Genomic DNA, 20743 nt, shown 5'->3' with positions numbered 1-20743 from the left:
GGCAAAGGATTATGGGGGGGCACTCACATTTAAAGTTACGTGAATCCCATCCGCCTCGACTCTCAAAACTAGGTTCCTCTCACACTGTTAACACGGAATTTGGGGGTTTTCGAAATATTTGTTTTTTTGGTTTTATGGGCATTGCCGGTCTGGTGTGTGCTGGAGTGTGTAAAGAAGCACACAATCAAAAAATAATTGTCAAGCACACCATGCAATGCAGAAATAAAGCGAGCGCTTGACACTAGTTAAGCCTAGCGATGTGCACTTCGAGGCAATGCTCGCTCAAAGCACAGTATAGATGGAAGGTTAAGCAACCCCTAAGAAGGTACAGTCAAAATAGTGAGACCAAGCACAGTCCGTGCTAAGTCGAGCACGGCCCGACTCGAGGGTGACTCGAATGGGACACGGTTCATGGAGGGTGCAAGCAACCGTCAATGTTATTTTTTTTTTTTTTATCATTTAAAATTTAAGGAAACACAGTTAAAACAAAGAATTGTGAAAGCAGGGAAAACATGATTACAATAAAATTAACAAACTAAAATAAAGTCAAAAAGGCAAGAACATAACAGACCTATTTGAAGCAAAATATTTTTTTTATTTTAAAAATTTTATTTTTATCCAAACATTGGTGCACAAGAAGCCAATGACCCCTAGAAGAGGCATGTGGGGTCCCAGGTGTTTTTGGGACCTTTGAAACTGGGTGACACGATTCGTGTATTGGTGCGCACACATTTGGGCGACATCGGTAATGTCATGCAAAAAAAAAAAAAAAAATTATGTTTTTTTATTTTTATTGCTTATGATGAAATAAGGTTACAGTAAAATTTCAGAAGCAGGGCAGGGCAAAAGATATTTCAGATGAAATAAATTAAAATAAGGTGAAATAGAAAAGTGCAGATATAACAGACCTACATTAAGAAAAATATTTTACTTTTAAAAACTTTATTTTGATCTAAATTGTTTTGAGGAGCCACAAGAGAGTCCTTGGAACAAGACTGCGAAGTTTAAACAAAATCTTAGATATTTTGATTTTGGCGATAGGGGGGCGTGTCGCCCTGGACTTGGGCAGCACTAGTGGTGTCGACCAGGGCAGACAGGGTTTCGTAGCACCGAAACCCTGGGTCCTGGTCACAGCCTTTTTGGGACTTTTTTGTGACAAAAAATGGTACCAATAGTGAATAAAACTTTGTGTTTAGGAGCTCGGATCAAGTTCGAAATGCCCCATGGTAGGTGCCAAACTGTTTACGATGAAACTAATGAAAATATTGTGGTAGAGAAAGTGGGACATATCGAATTCAGATCTAAGGCAAGTTCTGTCAAAAAATGAGCAGATCCACTCTCAGATCTGTGGCAGAGCAGGTATGATCTAAAACACTAAAACACGATTTAAAGAAATGAACAGATCAAAATAATCAAAATAAGATCAAAACAGTAAGAAGAAGAATCAAGAAAGGGAAAGAAAATAATACCAAACTGGACCGGATGGCCCGGGACTCTTGAGCCTTCAAGGGCTCGCTTGCATTAGAACCGGCATCCTCTTTGCCTCTCTAATTCATATGTTAACCAGACAATCTGTGGTTGAAAAGATTTGTTGTGCCTCTGAGATGACAGAAAATGGTCAGGATTTCCTAGGATTACGGTTGTTGTGCTCTAGAGATCTATGGTTTTCAGGCTTAGGGTTAGGGTTTTCAAATTAGGGTCCCTTTTCTCACTAAAGAAGTCATATCTCTAAATGGCCACAAAAAAAGGTTTATAACAGCCAAAGATCTGTTGTGAAGGGCATCTTTCCATAACCAAGAGATCCTTCAACCAAAACTACCTTTTATGGGGATCCGGATCTGGGTCTCGTGGTGTCCCCCGTGCGACACGCCTAGAGTCGCCCACATAAAAAAGGGTCAAAATTGAGAAAAAAGGAAGGAAATCAACCCCGGAAGAAAATTTCTGTTTTGGGCCACAAAGGGTTGGGTGACACTAGTGGTGTCATCCGAGCCCAAGTCTGAGCAACACCACTCGTGTCGCCTAGTGGATGCTGAGCGACACTCCTAGGTCGCCCAAACCAAAAATAGTCCAAATTCAAAAGTTCCACTTCATGTTAGGTCCTCAGCCTCTTGTGAAGTTCTCAGCAAAACTTTCGGTCAAAAAGAATTTTTCTATTTTTTTTAATGATTTTTTAGGTAAAATAGGGCGTCTGCAAGATTCTAGGTCAAAACAAAGTATTTGCATGGTTCTGGGTAGGCAAATTGGTTCTGGGTCACAAGGTAGGCTGTGTAGACTATGGATTTTGTTTTACTAGGATACGTGTGGTCCTAAGGGATCAAGAAACCATAGAATTTGTCAAATTTAAAATGGAGTGTCTATAACGATGGCCTTTCAATCCCTATGTGGTTTTTTTTCACAGTTTCTAATTGTTCCATGCATGACCTTTGTATTTTGGGGACCATTTTATATTGGTCCAAAAATTTTGCATTGAAATTTATATACATATATGATTAATTTGAATGATTAGTATCAAACCTTCTTTTTTTCTTATATATGTCTAGTCCAAACATTCTGCACTGAACATTTTGATACATATATGAATTTTGCATCAAACATTTTGATACATTTATGTTCACTAATTAGGATTTTTCACCTTATTTGAACTCTTCTGAATCTTGATTAGTGGGTTCAATCTCTCTCTCTCTCTCTCTCTCTCTCTATATATATATATATATATATATATATATATATATATATATATATATATATATATATATATATATATATATATATATATATATATATGGAAGATATTGGTTATAGTGATAGTGACTTTTGTTGGTGGCTCTTTTGTCGGTAGTGGTAATGGCTCGGACACGTGTCCTAGATAGTTTGGAGCCGTTCTGTTAAAAAATGCTGGCTTAGTAGTTTCAGCGAGGAAAATAAATCTATGCCAGAAAAAAATTAGATTTTTAGGGCACAATATTTTCCAGAGAAGAATTATTCCCATCGATAGAGCAATAGAATTTGCATCCAAATTTACAGCTATAATCACAGGAAAAACAGAATTACAAAGGTTCCTTAGTTGCTTAAATTATATTTCGAATTTTTATAAAGATTTGGCTTAAGATGCAAAGCCCCTATTTCAATGGTTAAAAAAGAATCCTTCAGAATGGACTGAAGAACATACCAAGGCAGTCAAATAAAAAAAAAACGAAAGTTAAGGAATTGCCATGCCTAGCTCGATCAAGTCCTGCAGCATTTAAAATAGTGATACTCGAATAGGTCTTGAACGTTTTAGATCGAGGAGATATTCCATCCTCTAAGTAGCTCTACTTCATTGGCATTATCATTTATGTTTTGATTTTACATGGGCTAATCTTCTCTGCTTTGATTTTGCCATAGGTATTAACGGGAAATCATTATGGTCTAAGATACATCGTAACAAGGTCTCCAACTTTGAAATATTATAGCTATAGGTGTCAATTCACGATATCTTGATACTTGGAATTGTTTGAAGTCATTTTTCAGCACCAAGGGTCCCTAATGCAGAATAAAGAAGAAACCGGGCACTAAAGCCCTGGTTTATAGTGGAATTCCCGACAGTCTCTGAATTTCCCCAGAGCTGGTGAAAATGTTTCTAAGGATTTTAAAAGGCCACCTACCAAGTTTTGTCGCAATTCGACATGTCTACGACAGTGCAGACACAGAAACAGTTTCAAAAAAATTAGCCTCTACACCCTGAAACGGACCCTACAATTGGAACCCCATTATCGGAGTGTCAAATAGCTATCGGACCACTGCCTTTGGATCCGACATGGTCGAAAACCACTAGGGGCCAGGTTTCGGCTTAAACAGACATTCCAAGACAAAGTTATGGGTAAATGACTAAAAATGAGTAGGCCGCACGCTATTTCCATGCGCCCTCCCTGCACCAGTCTCCATTATGGAGACTGGTTTTCATAGTTTTGAGCAGTGAATTTCGAGAGCCATATCTATTTCGTCCCAAGTCCGGTCACGCTCAAAATTTATGAGCGTGTTAGTCTTGTCAAGATGAGCGTTTTGATATGTGGCAAGCCTTGTAATGATGCCCGAGCAGGGAGAAAAGCTTGAGAGAAGTTGGTAATTCGTGGCAAAAGTTGCAAGAATTTCAGCACTGACACGTTTCGCTTGAGTGGCCGTATTACGACGCTCGCATACCCGATCGACGCGAAACCAGTTCCATCATGTGCGTAGAGTAGGAAATTATGTCTGGGCCGAACATCTTACGTGATGAACAGTCGAAATTTAGATTCCGATCAACCGTCGATTCTAAGCGTATGGTTTGCATGGCTATTATATTTGTTCTCATGTGTTCAATACGGACGATGGCTTGCACGCTGTTGAAGCTGCAACAGTGGGAATTGTCCCACCCCTAACCGGGTGATCTGTTGATTCTCTTCAAGAATCGGGTGAACCGATTCCCATGTCAGCTCGCCCGAGTCCGTGCTGACTTGAGTTTTATTAAGTCACTGACCGTAACCAAACAGTGAATTGGATTAGATGGGCTTGTTCAACCTGCTCTGAATTGACATGTTCAGACTTTTGGCTCTAGTTTTAGTCATAAAGATCTTTTATTATAATAAATGTAACAATAGTATTAGAGTAACCAATAATTAACCCAAAGCCACTTCTTGAATTTTGTATACTGAGTACTATGTTTCTAGCTAACATGTGTCAAACATGTCACCCAAGATCTTTCCAATCTTTTTTAAATTGATATGGGTTTGAAGAACATCAGGAACGAATTATTGGGTCAGGAAACCCCCTAGAGAATAGGATCACATGCAACATGTTTAATGCATACTACTCAATATAACCTAATATATCAGCTCCATTGTCATTGAATTAAAATAAATCAACTTATTTGATAATCTGGCTAGAAATAACCAATTCATTGCCTAGCATGCTTTTAATAAAATAAGTTGGCATTGATATTATGTCCTGTTCCTTTTATTTTTCTGATAATTGTTTAACTTTTAGCTTTAGTTATTTTCTGCCCTCATTCACTGCTTAAATATTTCTAAGGTCATGATATTTTGAGATAGCTAGTTTGCTATATCAAAAACACAATATGAAATTCCTTCTAGTTTCTGTGGTGACTTTGCAACTAATTATTGTCTGCAAAGTATATCTGTTATATAACATTGGTACTTATTTTAATTTAATGATTACTAAGAACCAATTCTTCCGGGTTGCTTTCTTCGAGCTCGAGCTATAGGACTGACCCATGATTGATCAGGTATTAGATTACCTGAGGAGAACATGCGGAATTCAAACTCTTGGTCTTTTTCACTTTTCCAAATTTATTTAGTTATCAACTATTATCTGAATGTATTTTGTTGTTTCTGGGCATGGCAAAAAGGGTGAGAAGGATGATAAGATAATTGCAGTGTGTGCGGATGATCCAGAATATCGACCCTACACTGACATCAAAGAACTCCCACACCGTCTAAAAGAAATTCGGCAATTATTTGGAGAAGAAACTGCTCCTCTCACATAGTTTGAAATTACAGTAATTCTTTACAAATGTATGGTATGTGATAAGAGGGGGTTTATTTCTCTACTTATTTAAGTGGGTTTCACATGTGGTCTGTCGTACATGGCTCTTTATGCAACCTACATCTTGCAAAGCTTGAGACGTTAATGGACCCTACGATTGGATATCTATTGATTATCAAAAGCTAATATATAATAATTCATGTTCTTTACTTCATGAAATCACTTGGGCTATATATCCGTTTGATGTCCCAATAGTTGAATAAATCCATCCAGCTATTGTTTTTTCATTTTTTATTTATTTCAAATTTGTCTCTTGATATTTGCTCCACAATACATTTGTCACGTTATATTTCTTGTTTGGCTAAATTCATGGACCTCTATCCTTAGAAGAGGTTCAGAATTTGTATTCGCTTTGCCATGTACAAGTCTTTTTGGCTTATCAATTCATTACTTCGAACCAGATAGTTATGGCAACGAAAACAACTATTGTTGTTGGGCCTTGGGCTACATATAAATATTGATAATTATAAATACCCTTTTCGTGATTGAGATTCCATTCTTGGCTTTCCATTAATTGGAACCTGGAAACATAGTTAGGATTCATCGAATGTTTCTGTCATTACCCTCTTCTATGCAGAAGTTTCCATCCTATAGTCATAGGGATGACAATGGGCCGAGTGGACTGGCCGAGCTCAGCCCTAAAACACTAGAGCTTGGGCCACATAATGTGGTCTGCGGGCCAGGCTACGGATAGGCAACTATGGCCCCTAGGGTAGGGCTAGGTAGCGTTTGGGCCAAGGCTGGCCTGGTTTAGCTGGATTTGCCTTCTTATTCCTTGTTGTATTCTTTTTTTATCTTTAAATTTTATTTGGCATAGCCCAGACTGGCCCAACCTTGATAGAGGGTGAGGTGTTGGGCCTTGTCTAGGGCTTCTTTTGCCCGATCAAGGCTGGAGCAGGCCCTATGGGAACATGGGCTAAGCTCGCGCCAAGGCTGGCCTGGATTAGGTTTGGACATTGCTAGCCCTATCTCTTCATCACCTTCATACCCATAAATAGGACCGGATGAGACATGCACATGTGACCACATGATTTATATGGTCACATGGATGAGATAATTCCTTCCCTAGCAATTGTAGAGCAAGCTAATCGAAATGCCCTTTGGGCAAGTATTTTCCTACACACCAAAGGGAGATAAAATGAAAAACAGAGGGTAAAAAAGGTATTACAACATGGATCGGCTGCTTGGTTCGGCACTCCTTGATCTTATCTCGGTCCTCCTTTGTACCAGATTGGTCGGCCAAAGGCGGTCTATGTGAAAGTAAAATTAAGGGTGTCGTTTGTATAGAGTCTAGGCACTAAGCAATCACATTAGAGACTACCTTCAAATAGTGTCGAGCAATGTGGTTTTAATATTGGAAATCTTTGTGATAGCCTTAAAATATATTTTCATATTTGTTTATAAAGTTTAAAGCTTAAAAAATAGTTTAGTTCGACATATCTATGAAAACTTGAAAATCTTGAAAATTGATGATACAAAAATGTATACAAAATGCACTATTTCCAAAAACTTGAAATCAATTTTTTTTCTCATGCTCAGGCATCTTGATGTCGAGATGATCAATTTGAAGATACTTGAGCATCAAAACAACCTCTTCTAGTAAGATATTTGAGGTAGGCTCAAATTTGATTGTTTAAAGCCTCGGCTCTGTATAAACTGTTCCCTAAGATTAAAATTGATAAAATAGGGAGAGAAAAATTGCATAAATTATTTCATTCTATAAAATTTTTGTAAAGATAACATAGAACAAGTAAAAAAAGTACATTATAGAAGTGGAATAATGGGTTTGGAAAAGAATATTATTAAATCTCAATTTGGCCGAAAGAGGTATAAAAAATATGACCATGTTGAATGTTCCCATTGAATGTCGACTATTTTTAAAAGGGACTGGCATGTATAAGGTTGAACAATCCAATTAAGTTGCACCTCCAAATTTTATCATAATATGCAGTTTTGGTGTAAAACATTCTTAGGATTGTTTGAAAATCTATTTTTATTTCTAATTATAAAATTTTAAAGTCCAAAAATGGTTAAAGTCAAGGAGATCTATATACTTATAAAAATCTTGAAAGTGGACGGCGTAGGTAATTTGTGGCAAGATGCATTATTTCTGGGAGTCAAAAAACATTTTATTTATTTTTTCATATTCATATATCTCGATATTGAAATGATCAAATAGAGGGTTTTTTACCTGAAAACTACCTTTTCTGATGAATTTTTGAAGTGCTACGCTAATTTTACATTTTAAGGTTGCAACCATATATATAAACATTTTTTCTTTTTAAATATCAACAATTTTTGAGCCCCTGGTGATTGGCTTGTAGAGGAAATGAATTTCCGCTGATATGAGATATGATTTGGGTCTCAAACCTTGAAGGTAAAAAATGGGTCATCTAATTCGCATCATTTTAGAGCTCCAAAATCTCTTGGCAGCTGCCTTACAATAAAAAATAGGAAAAAAAACACACATACATACACCCAATTTAGAATAGCTCAATATTTCATTGCGGGTAATAAGTTCATAATATTAGGAAATTTGAGATTCTCAATTTTACTCAAAAGTAGCCAAAACCTTAAATAGTTCACATAAACAGAGAAAGATGACAGAACTACAATTTATAGTAACCTCAAGGAGTCGGCCTAGAAAACAAACCCCCTAATAATTAGCACATAAAGATTATAGCTCATAAATAGACAGAAAATAACAAGCAACTTGAAGGTGTAGTCCCATGACTTGGACTCGGACTGGGACTCGGCAAAGACTCATCGCAGCTAAAGAACAAATCGCCGTCCGACTCGACGCCATTAGCCTTTTGGGTCTCAAGTGGTCTCATCGCCGTTAGATTCCTCACGTCCCACGTGGTTAGTTCTGGCTTACCCCCCAAATGATCGGCGATATCTTGAACCTCCGTCTCGACACGTGGAGCGTGATTAGGTGACAAAGCCCACTCACAGTGTGAGTTCATTGACTCGCCGGAATCTTTTTCAAAATCTTCCTGCGAGCCAGGCAGCCTTGACAATGGAGTTTTCTGAAAATGGCGACAAACAAGGATTTAGAAATCTTTAATTTTTGTTCTTTGAAAGGAGATAAAGAAGATAGTTGTTTTTGGTATTTCTGCTGGGTAGTCATGGTGCTCGCTCTCTCTTTCGCTGTGAGAAAGATTCCAATGATAGTAGATTCCTGGCTCTGCCCTTCTTTTCTCTCTGCAATAGATGCCAAAGAGAGTAGACCATCTTTCTCTCTCTCTTGATTCTAGGCACTCTCTCCTTCTTGCAGTAGATGCCCAAGAGAATGCATTTGCGATTTTCCATCTTCAGGGCGTGTAGATTTATAGAGATTGCATTTGAGGTTTTCTATCTTCAAGTATGACGACGTATCGTCATGGTACTCTCTGATGGCTCTCTCGAGCGGCTAAATAATGGGTGCGGTTTGTATAGTGCCTAGGCCGTAAGCAATCAAATTAGAGCTTATCTTCAAATAGTGTCGAAATATGCAATCTCAATACTGGAAATCTTTGTTATAGACTTGGAACATATTTTCATCTTTATTTATAGAGTTTCAAGCATAAAAAATAGTGTAGATCAACAAATCTATGAAAACTTGAAAATATTGAAACTTGAAGGTCCAAAAACGTATTACAAAATACACTATTTTCAAAACTTGAAATCTATTTTTTTCTCATGTCCATACATCTCGATGTCGAGATGATCAATTTGAGGATATTTGGGCATCAAAACAACCTCTCCTAGTGAAAATTTTGAGGTAGGATCTAATTTGATTTTTTTGAGCCTCGACCCTATATAAACTCTTTCCCTAAATAAGAAACAGAAAAAATATCAATTAAGGGAAAACTGTATTTCATAACATACAACTCACTAATCAGATGAATAAGGAGATAAAGCGTCTCGAAAAGAGGCCTGTTTTATCGATTTTTTGATGGTTAGATCAATCGATTGTGGTAACATGGTCTTTACGTAATCGATGAAAAATTTCTTTCGACTTTATTTCACAGTAGATTGATGGATGGTTTTTCTTATTTATGTGAATTAATTGGTTATGTACGCTTTACTTTGAGATTCATTATGTAATTCAGATAATCAATTTGATGTATGGGTTTTATTGTGTGATTTAGTGTTTCAATCATAGTTATTGGGAGCTCCCGCTTCGAAATCTCACTCCGGCGTTCCGGAGCCGAGATCTTGTCTGGAACCTGTTCCCATCTTTCTGGGATCTCGCTCTAATTTTTAGGATTCTATATCCTATTCACTATAAAATTCCATCAATTATAAAATTCAAAGTTCTAGAAATGGTGATGAACGGGAAAATTTATAAAAACTCTAAAATCTTGAAAATGGACGGTCCAGATAATGCGTTAGAAGATGAACTATTTTTAGGAGTACTCAATCTCTTCTTTTTTCATCTCTATGAATCTTGATGTTGAGATGGTTTATTTGAGAGTTTTTTAGCATAGGAAGAACCTTCACTAGTGGGTTTTATGGGTGCACCTTACCCATATAGTATAAGGTTTTAGAGAGAGAGCGAGAGAGAACTGAAATTTTGAATGGATTTTAGAGCGGCAATATGAGACTAGATGTAATAAAATAGAGTTGCACAAATGGTAAGCAGATGATGAGAGAGAGGGGGAGATCCAAATGGTGTCCGCTTGAGAGAGATCCAAATGGTGTGAGAGAGATCCAAATGGTATCAGCTTCTTTAGCAATATGAGAAAAAACATAAAAATCGGAAGGGCAGCACAAACAGTAAAAAGAAGATGATGATGAGAGAGATCCAAATGGTGTCAGATGTAAAACAATTTGGGTATGTCAAATGTTTGAGAAGAAACTGAAGTTGTCATGGAATCACTCTTAGAGAGAGAATGGGGGAGAGAGGCAGCTGCTAGAGAGAGAGCCTCTCTATAGTTGACCAGGAAATTTATGAAAACGAAGTACCTATGATGATCATGTAGACCATCTCAGCCCCAATTTACTTATTATCACACAATTTTGTAAAAGAACTGACCCAATATTTTTAAATGATTCCCCATTAATCCATTACAAGTCATAGAAATACTGCACTCATAAATTTCAGCACGAATTGCTCTGAAAAATTCGTCAAAATCGCAACCAAAATCCCCAAGAAAATTCCTTCAGAATTGTAGGAATGAACATGATTCCAGCACTATTTGCACTTGTTGAGCGATTGAAAAGGGCAACTAAAAATGAAGCTTTATTGAAGTTTTGGGATTTTTCTGTTGATTTTAGAAGGGGTGCCTCGTATTCTTGCTCCTTGTCAAGATTTTGGGCCATGGAACACTGTCACTGTTGTCTTTATCGGAGTTTCTCTCTCTAAAACATATAGGATTTTGTTTTGGTGGGTTTTTAGAAAGCGAAATCAGTCTACGGATAAGATTGAGCGAGAGATTCAAGGGGATGTAGACAGAAAACCAAAGACAAGGATGGAAAGTTGAGTAGGTTTAGAAAGGAAAGGGTTTAGCAAGAGAGAAGGAGGGCTACTATCTGGTTAAAAAAGAATGCGCCTCCTTCAAGAGAAAGCTTCTCTCCGTGGGTTAACCGGGTGATTACTGCCATCCCAATTTCTTGAGATGTGGATGTGGATCTTACAGTCATGAGGTGAGGTCTCATGCACTTGGGTAGGAGAGGGTCTCATAGGGTCATTACTCATTAAAAATAGTTTGCAAAAAAAAAAAACAAACACAAAAACACAAGCAACTCACTGTGTCAACAAAATGAATTCATATCAATCAATAGATTACGTCAACATTTATAATCTCCAACGCCTATAGGCGAAAATGAACAGTGATTTCACCTACGCTCATCACCGTCCAAAGTTCATCGCACGGTCATGATTGTCTGGTAGTGTTTCATTTTTTCATTTCCTTTTCTACAATTTGAAATAACCTAAAATTTGGAGTGTGTGTACATCTTAGTGAGGCGCACTTAAGGAAAATATAAAACAAATAATTCCCTGATATTCGTCTTTTTTCATGTAAAATATTTTTTTGATATTCTTCGTAGATTCGTATATTTTTTATGAACATACTCGCCAAATTTCAGGTCTTTTGGATTTGTTGAAGACAAATTAAAAATAAAACACTATCGGATAATCCTGACCATACGATGAACTTTGGATGGTGATGAGGTTAAGCGAAATCATTGTTTATTTTCGCCTATAGGTGTTTTGTAGTATCTTCCATATATATATATAGATGGTACAACGATGTATTTTTCTCAAAACTACTATCAAGAGAAGATAGTAAGTCAGACCATTGGAAAGAAAAATTCATAGCTGGTCTACCACACCTTTTTGCAGAAAAGGTAAAAGCAAGGCTTAAAAATAAGCATGGTGGAATTAGTCCATATTCGCTATATACATTAGGAGAATTATCAGCTGAGATTTGTGCTGAGGGTCTGGCTTTATGTACAGACTTGAAACTTCGAAGGCAATTAAAAAAACAAAGAATAACGGGGAGGAAGGGATTAGAGGACTTTTGCGAGTAATTTGGATTCAATACTCTACCCCCTTTAAAGCCTTTCCATAAAAGAAAACATGAAAAATTCAGAAAAAGAAAATTTAAACATTAATCAAAGGCAAAAGAAAAAGTTTCCAAAAAATTCTTATAAGATAAAACAACTTTTAAACATAAGGGAAAAAGGAAAATCCCTGTCTGTTATAATTGTGGCAAAGTTGGCCATCACAAAAAGGGTTCAAAGAAAAGTTAACTCTTTGGAGATAGATGATAATATTAAAAAGCCATTATTCGAAATTCTCCAAATTGAGGATGAAACCTCTGATTTCTCTGAAACAGAAGAGGAAATGCTGATTGGGGAAATATATGATGAGGATATCATTGATAATGAAAGTAGTCCAGAGAAAAAAAACGAAAATTGCCAACGTGATTTTTACAAGGCAATAATGGATATGAATGGCTGAAGCATCAATACCCTCACAAAAGAAGAAGACTTGATCATAGACCTCATCGGGAAAATAGAAATCAGATTTCCATCCTCCAGAAGAACTACATTAAGAATTGCTGAACCTAGTCTTAGGGATCCTCCCAGAAGCTCTACCTCTTCAGACCCACAGTTAGAATATGAAAGATTATCCACTCATAGGAGAACTATTATCGAAAGACTGAATATAACTCCAAATCAGGTTCAACTACCGGTCTATAGAGTAGATACTCAAGGATCCTCTGAAATAGAAGAACAAGATCCAACACCCTCTGATATAGACTTTTATGTAAATGTTATTCAAAAAGAAGAATTTAAAATAGACAGAGAATGGATCAGAAAAGATTTCTACTCTGAAGAAAATAGGACGGACAAATTGCTCTTGATCATTTACCTTTTGTTCCAACACAGCACCAAGTCATAGTTCTGAGGCATCTGTTTCTACCATTTTAAATGCTGCAGGACTTGATAGAGCTAGGCATGGCAATTCCTTAGCTTTCATTTTATTTTTTCTGACTTCCTTGGTGTGTTCTTCAGTCCTTTCTAGAGGATTCTTTTTTTAATCTTTGAAATTGGGGCTTTGCATCTAAAGCCAAATCTTTATAAAAATCCGAAATTTAATTTAAACAACCAAGGAACCTTTGTAATTCTTATTTTCCTGTGATTATATCTGGAAATTTGGATGAAAATTCTATTGCTCTATCGATAGGAATAATTCTTCCCTGGAAAATATTGTGCCCTAAAAATCTAATTTTTTTCTGGCATGGATTTATTTTCCTCGCCGAAACTACTAAGCCAACATTTTTTAACAGAACGACTCCAAACTATCTAGGACACGTGTCCCAGCCATTAACACTTCCGGCAAAAGAGCCACCACTATCGACAAAAGTCACTATCACTATAACCATTATATATATGTATGTATATATATATATATATATATATATATATATATATATATATATATATATATATATATATATATATATATATATATATATATATATATATATATATATATATATATATATATAGAGAGAGAGAGAGAGAGAGAGAGAGAGAGAGAGCGAGAGAGAGAGAGGGAGGGAGGGAGGGAGAGAGAGAGAGAGAGAGAGAGAGAGAGAGAGAGAGAGAGAGAGAGATTGAACCCAGTAATCAAGATTCAGAAGAATTGAAATACATTGAAAAATCAAAATTAGTGAACATAAATGTATCAAAATGTTCGATGCAAAATTCATATATGCATCAAAATGTTCAGTGCAGAATGTTTGGACTAAACATATATAAGAAAAAAAGAAGGTTTGATACTAATCATTCAGATTAATCATATATGTTTATAAAGTTCAATGCATGGAACAATTAGAAATTGTGAAATAAAACCACATAGGGATTGAAAGGCCACCATTGTAGACACCCCATTTTAAATTTGGCAAATTCTGTGGTTTCTTGAACCCTTAAGACCATACGTATCCTAGTAAACCCAAATCCATAGTCTACACAGCCTACCCTATGACCCAGAACCAATCTTCCTACCCAGAACCTTGCAGATACTTGATTTTGACCCAAAGTTTCTCTAAGAGCTTCACAAGAGGCAGAAGAACGGACATGAAATGGAACTTTTGAATTCGGACTATTTTTTGTTTCGGCGACACTAGAAGTGTCGCCCAGCCTCCACTGGGCGACACGAGTGGTGTCGCTTAGACTTGGGCTCGGACGACACCACTAGTGTCACCCAACCCTTTGTGGCCCAAAACAGAAATTTTCTTTCGGGGTTGATATCCTTCCTTGTTGTATAATTTCGACCCCTTTTTATGTGGGCAGCTCTAGACGTGTCGCCCGGGCGACACCACGACACCCAGATCCGAATCCCCAAAAAAGGTAGTTTTGGTTGAAGGATCTGTTGGTTATGGAAAGATGCCCTTCATAATAGATCCTTGGCCGTTATAAACCCTTTTTGTGGCCATTTAGAGAGATGACTTCTTTAGAGAGAAAAGGGACCCTAATTTGAAAACCCTAACCCTAGGCTTGAAAACCTTAGATCTTTAGGGCACAACAACCCTAATCCTAAGAAATCCAGACCATTTTTTGTCATCTCTAGGGCACAACAAATCTTTTTAACCACTGATTGTATGGTTAACATATGAATTAGAGAGGCAAAGAGGGCGCCGGTTCTAATACAAGCTAGCCCTTGAAGACTTAGGAGTCCCGGGCCATCCGGTCCAATTTGGTATTATTTTCTTTCCCTTTCATGATTCTTCTTCTTACTGTTTTGATGTTATTTTGATTATTTTGATCTGTTCATTTCTTTAAATCTTGTTTTAGTATTTTGGATCATACTGGCTCTACCACAGATCTGAGAGCGGATCTGCTTATTTTTTGACAGATCTTGCCTTAGATCTGAATTCGATATGTCCCACTTTCTCTACCACAATATTTTCATCAGTAAAGGTGTCAAGATCCAAGAGATCTTTGTCAGAAGATCAATCCGATTTTCATCTTAAATAGTTTGACACCTACCATGGGGCATTTCAAGATTGATCCGAGCTCTTAAACACGAAGTTTTATTCACTGTTTTTACTATTTTCTGTCACAAAAAAGTCCCAAAAATTGACTGGGACCAAGACTTAGGGTTTCGGTGCTACAAAACTCTGTCTTTCCTAGGCGACACCACTAGTGCTGCCCAGGTCTAGGGCGACACGCCCCCAAATCAAAATATCTAAGATTTTTGTGAAACTTCGCAGCCTTGTTCCAAGAACTCTCTTGTGGCTGCTCAAAAAATTTTAGATCAAAATAAAGTTTTTAAAAAGACAAAAAAATATTTTTCTTGATGTTGGTCAGTTAGATCTGTACTTATCTATTTCACATTATTTTAATTTATTTAATGCGAAATATCTTTTTCCCTGCTTCTGAAATTTTACTGTAACCTTATTTCATCATAACTAATAAAAAAGAAAAAAACTTAAATTTTTTTTTTTTTTTTTGGGTGACAACGCCCATGTCGCCCAAATGTGTGGGCGACAACACACGACCTGTGTCGCCCAGTTTCAAAGGTCCCAGAAACTCATGGGACCCCACAGGCCTCTTCCAGGGGCTATTGGCTTCCAGTGCACCAATTTTTGGGTAAAAATAAAATTTTAAAAAATATTAAAAAATATTTTGCTTCAAATAGGTCTATTATGTTCTTGCCTTTCTGACTTTATTTTAGTTTGTCAATTTTTATGGAAATATTGTTTTCCCTGCTTTAACCATGCTTAGTTTAACTGTGTTTCCTTCAATTTAGAATGATACAAAAAAAAAAAAAACATTGAGGGTTACTTGCACCCTTCATGAACCGTATCCCATTCGATTCACCCTCGACTCGGGCCATGCTCAACTTAGCACGGACTGTGCTTGGTCTCACTATTTTGACTATACCTTCTTAGGGGTTGCTTAACCCTCCATCTATACTGTGCTTTGAGTGAGCTTTGCCTCGAAGTGCACATCAATAGACTTAACTAGTGCCAAGCGCTCCCTTTATTTCTGCATTGCATTGTGTGCTTGACAATTATGTTTTGATTGCATGCTTCTTTACACACTCCAGCACACACAGGAGCGGCAATGCCCGGGAAACCAAAAAAAACAAATATTTCGAAAACCCCAAAAATCCTTGTTAACGGCATGAGAGGAACCTAGCTTTGAGAGTCGAGGCGGTTGGGATTCACGTAACTTTAAATGTGAGCGCCCCCCCATAATCCTTTGCCTCAAAGCAACTCCACGTATACTAGGACCTAGTGAAAATCCTATAACAGGAGGCCAGGACCTATGTGGGGACCTATATCAGCCTAGCCGCATTTCAATAGTTAGGAACTCACTTTTAAGCCAAGCCTATCTATAATCCAGGTCAAAATTTTTCGTGTGCTGTGCTTGCTTATTTCTGTTGGTTAATCTTAGATCTCAGTCCGAACCCGCTTTTGGTCCGAGGTCAACCCTTTGGGTCCAAGGACCAAGGTCCAAGTCCAAGCTAGTACCCAGCTTAGCCTAGGTTCGAACCAGGTTTCTCCATGGTTCGATCTTAAGCCCCCTTTCGATCAGAGCCGAAGGCTCATTCCTAGCTCATCTTTGATCCAGTTCGGGTCCATACCTGATCATATCATCAAAATTCTATTGGCCCAAGTTCAGGCTTATGCTCAGCTTAGTGCAGGTCCGAACCAGGTTTTGCCTTGGTCCAAACTTAGGCCCCCTCTCGGATCGAGCTGAAGGCTCGTTCCTAGTTCATCTTTGATAGAGTCCGGGTCCATACGTAGTCTGATCATCAAAACTCTCTGGGTCCAAGTTCAGGTTTATACCCAGCTTAACCCAGGTTCGAACCTATAAGGACCATAATTCAGCGACACGCACAACAGTGGAGGGAGAGGCAGAGGCCGAGCGACGGTTGGAGCACCGCCGCGCATGCATAAGAGCTTAGTGCCGTCTGTGGTGAAGAAGCAATGGAGAAGAGCGTAGCGTCGTCTATGATGAAACAGCAGCGAAGAGAGGAAGAAGACGCAACGCAGGTTGTGTAAAGTGACCCATTGCAGTATGTGAATTCAAGCCTAGCGCCAAATGTTAAGCGAAGGGTGTAGCGGCACCAGTAAACCATTGCCGGCTGTGAAAGAAGAGGTAGAACAGGTTGTGTACGAGACTCAACGTCGATTGTGTAAGAACACGTACTGCCGGTTGTGACCCAATGCCATCCGTGAAACGAAAAGAGCAGCGCCATGTGTGAACTGAGACCAATGGTGAGAGTGTGTCGGTCAAACGTACGGTCACCGTACGTTTCAGCGTCGCTCCGTACATGTCAGAGCTGCGTGTGAGTGATGTGGGGTCTCATACACTTGGGTTGGAGAGGGTCTAATAGGGTCATTACTCATTAAAAATAGTTTGCAAAAAAAAAAAAAACACAAAAACACAAGCAACTAACTGTGTGAACAAAATGAATTCATATCAATCAGTAGATTTCCTCAACAAATATAATCTCCAACGCATATATATATATATATATATATATATATATATATATATATATATATATATATATATATATATATATATATATATATATATATATATATATATATATATATATATATATATATATATATATATATATATATATATATATATATATATATATATATATATATATATATATGTGAAAGTCTTCCAAACGCCTATAGGCGAAAAATGAACAGTGATTTTGCCTACCCTCATCACCGTTCAAAGTTCATCTCACTGTCACGATTGTCCGGTAGTGTTTCATTTTTTCATTTCTTTTTCCCGAAAAATCATTTATCAAAACTCGTCTGAAAATTTTTCGTAGATTCGTATATTTTTTATGAACATACTCTCCAAATTTCAGGTCTTTTCTATTTGTAGAAAACAAATTAAAAATAAAACACTATCGGATAATCGTGACCGTATGATGAACTTTGGATGGTCATGAGCGTAAGCGAAATCATTGTTCATTTTTTCCTATAGGCGTTTTGTAGTATCTGCCATATATATATAAAGTTGGTACAAAGTTGTGTTTTTCTCAAGACTACTATCAAGAGAAGATAGTAAGTCGGACCATTCGAAATAAAAATTCATAGCTGGTCTACCACACCTTTTTGCAAAAAAGGTGAAAACAAAGGCTTAAAAATAAGCATGATGGAATTAGTCCTTATTCTTTGTATACATTAAGAGAATTATCAGCTGAGATTTGTGCTGAGGGTCTGGCTTTAGGTATAGACTTGAAACTTCGAAGGCAATTAGAAAAACAAAGAATAACAGGGAGGAAGGAATTAGGGGACTTCTGTGAGCAATTTGGATCCAATACTCTACCCCCTTCAAAGCCTTTTCATAAAAGAAAACATGAAAAATTCAGAAAAAGAAAATTTAAACATTATTCAAAGGCAAAAGAAAAATTTTCCAAAAAAATCTTACAAGATAAACCATCTTTTAAACATAGGGGAAAAAGGATAATCCCTGTCTGTTATAATTGGGGCAAAGTTGGCCCTTACAAAAACAAATGTAGGGTTCAAAGAAAAATTAACTCTTTAGAGATAGATGATAATATTAAGAAGCCATTATTTGAAATACTCCAAATTGAGGATGAAACCTCTGATTCCTCGGAAACAGAAGGGGAAACACTGATTGGGGAAATAAATAATGAGGATATCATATTAGTAGTTCTGATTCAGACTCCGATAATGAAAATAGTCCAGAGAAAGAAAAAGAAAATTGCCAATGTGATTTTTACAAGGCAATAATGGATATGAACGGGTTAAGCATCAGTACTTTCACAAAAGAAGAAGACTTGATCATAGACCTTATCGACAAAATAGAAATCAGATTTCTATCCTCCAGAAGAACTACATTAAGAATTGTTGAACCTCGCATTAGGGATCCTCCCAGAAGCTCTACCTCTTCAATCCCACAGTCAGAATATGAACTATTATCTACTCATAAGAGAACTATTATTGAAAGACTTAATAGAACTCCAAATCAGGTTCAACAACCAGTCTATAGAGTAGATACTCCAGGATCCTCTGAAATAGAAGAACACGAACCAACACCCTCTGATCTAGACTTTGATGTAAATGTTATTCAAAAAGAAGAATTTAAAATTGACAAAGAATGGATCAGAAAAGATTTATACTCTGAAGAAAATAGGACGGACCAATTGCTCTTGATCAAAGTTGCAAGCAGTGAGGATGATCTTAGCTCCAAGCTCATAACCGAAGAAAGGGGAAAAGAAAGGGGTATCGCATATGAAATTCCACTCCAAGATGCACTCCCAATTATAGATGATGGAGAAGAAAACTGCCCAAATTTGACTATTCCAAAAACTTTGGCATCTTCACTAGAGTTGATAGAGCTCGAACCTTTGGAAATTCTAAGGGGCCCACCTGGGCCACCTTCACAAGATTTCTTGAATAATCCAACAATCTGGGATTAAGAATTGGATATTAAAAATCTGATCTTGTTACCTCCTCTAAAGGCCGGCTCTCTAAAAGTCATTAACGACATGAGCACAACTCCGATAACCGGAGCACCACCATAGCAAGAGAATTCATCTTATGAAGAACAAGTTCCCAACGGAATAGAAAGCCCTGCAGGGGCAACCCCATCAAAATATTCAGTAGGGGCAAACTCCTCTCATGAAGAGGATACAATAGGGGCAAGTAATGAGATTGAACTCTTATTTGTTGATTCCCAATCCGTCATAAGGCCGTTTAATACAACAGAGGGAACTAACGAGATTGAACCCTTCTTCAATGACTCCCAACATGTAGTAAGGCCATCTAATACCAACTCAATCACTCTTCTTGTGCGAGAGTCTCCCCTAAGCTCGAGCACTAAAAAGGAGCCTACCATGGAGTTAACCTTTGAAAAGCAATTCAAAATTTGCAATGAAAATGATTATAGAAAAGGAGTTAGGTGATCACTCGTCTTTTTACAAATAACCGAATGAGGCATTCATGCCTCACACTTCAAGTACTGCATTAACAGAAAAACCCTGATGAGTTTATTCGTCCACACAGGAGACTGAGGGATTGTGAAACTGAGAGTGTTTTTTAGTCCCAAAATCAAGGTTCAAGTGAAGCAGCTTAAAGGAAAAGTTCAACGTAGATTCAGCAACCATTGTCCAAGAGATTTTGGATGCCAACCTCGGTCAAGGGAAATCAGAGGAAGACCATTATTAGAACCTCCCTGCCACTTGGAAGAGGGAAAGATGATCGATTTCTCACATAATTTTAAGGCAAATTGCAAAAAAAAAGAGGGCAAGTTTGACACTTCTTCCTCATCCCCCTCTTCCTTTGTCCTTGTTTCCTTCTGCTTCTTCTTGAAAGGAATCCGAAGCATTGAAAAAAGGCTATTGGGCTGAACACCCGAAAAGGACCCCAAAGTGGAAAAAAAAAAAAAGAAAAGAAAAAATTTCTGATATGCCGGAAATCTGAAAGGAACTCTATGCGTTGGAGAAAAAGCTACTAGGCTGAACACCCGAAAGGGACCTCAGAGCGATGAAAAGAAGAAGTTATCTCCTTCCTTTTACTCTCCAAAGTCTTTTCTCTCTAAACATCTTCTCTTCCTCTCCCTGAGTCAAAGTGGTGTTAAAAGAAAATCAATAAGCATTAGCTTGATGGAACATTGTTAAGGACCTAGATCGTCTGTAACTTCGAAAGGTGAG

This window comes from Amborella trichopoda, chromosome 7, assembly GCF_054954075.1.
Source record: "Amborella trichopoda isolate Santa Cruz 75 chromosome 7, AtrichopodaSantaCruz75HAP2 v2.0, whole genome shotgun sequence".
Classification (NCBI taxonomy): domain Eukaryota; kingdom Viridiplantae; phylum Streptophyta; class Magnoliopsida; order Amborellales; family Amborellaceae; genus Amborella; species Amborella trichopoda.
This window is presented reverse-complemented; position numbering follows the sequence as displayed.